The sequence below is a fragment of the Glycine max genome, chromosome 1, assembly GCF_000004515.6.
Source record: "Glycine max cultivar Williams 82 chromosome 1, Glycine_max_v4.0, whole genome shotgun sequence".
In the NCBI taxonomy this organism is placed as follows: Eukaryota; Viridiplantae; Streptophyta; class Magnoliopsida; order Fabales; family Fabaceae; genus Glycine; species Glycine max.
The window spans coordinates 42,417,575-42,418,711 of record NC_016088.4 but is presented as its reverse complement, the minus strand read 5'-3'; positions in this window follow the sequence as shown (position 1 = coordinate 42,418,711).

Genomic DNA, 1,137 nt, shown 5'->3' with positions numbered 1-1,137 from the left:
GTACAAGTAGAGGGTACATCTACTTGAGTTGTTGTGACTGAGAACTAGAGAGGGTACATCTCTTGTGGATCAGTTCTAGTGGAGGATACATCCACTAGGTTGTTCAAAGAGAACAAGGGAGGGTACATCCCTTGTGGATCTTTGCTTGTAAAGAACTTTACAAGGTTGAAAAGAAATCTCAAGGACCGCAGGTCGCTTGGGGACTGGATGTAGGCACGGGTTGTTGCTGAACCAGTATAAAACTCTTGTGTTTGTCTTCTTCTTCCCTACACTCTTTAATTTCTGTTGTGCACTTTAATTATCGCTTTTACTTTTGGTTAAGTTTATATTTCTATTATTTACTTTCTTAACAATATAGTAAAAGCCTAAGAAGGGTAGATTTTTAATTAGTAAAGGTTCGTTAATAATTAATTCAACCTCCCATTCTTAATTATTCTGAGGCCACTTGATCCAACATTTTCTGGTGACTTTTTATTTTCTCTTAGCCTTACTAAATGCTTCCTAGAAGTGCTCCAAGTCATTTAGTGGCTAGTGGGAATTTATTTTCATGTTTATTGTCATTTTCCTATGTAGTGGGCATGCAATTACCACTACTAAAAAAACAGTTTTTTACGACGCGGTATCTACAACGGTCCTTTAATAACCGTTTTTGTTTGTATAACGGTGGCAATTTTGTAAATATAATGAATATTGTGAATATTTAAAAAATGGTGGTAGCGGACCCCGTCTTTGAATGTCAACAATTTTAATTTTATACAAGTCTCGCGTCCATTCTTCTTCACGTCCATTCCTCTTCTTCTTTGTGTTTGTTCCCCTTCTTCTTCTCTCTTCTTCCCCTTTCCCTATCTCCACCTTCTCCCCGACGCCACCTTCTTGTCCGTTCCTCCACCCCCATTCTCCTATCCTCCAGTGGAACCGTAAAAAACCCTAACCCCAAAAAACCCAAACCCCCCACCTCTCTACGGACTCCGCCAGAGAACACGCCACCAGGTCCACCACCGCCCTCCCCGCCTCCCTCTCAAGCATCAAATGCTCGTTGCTTGTCCGCGGAAAACTCCCATCCAAGGCCTCAAAGTAAACCCTAAACCACCTCAAACATTCTTCAAACCCTTTGACGAACTCAAACCCTTCCAATCC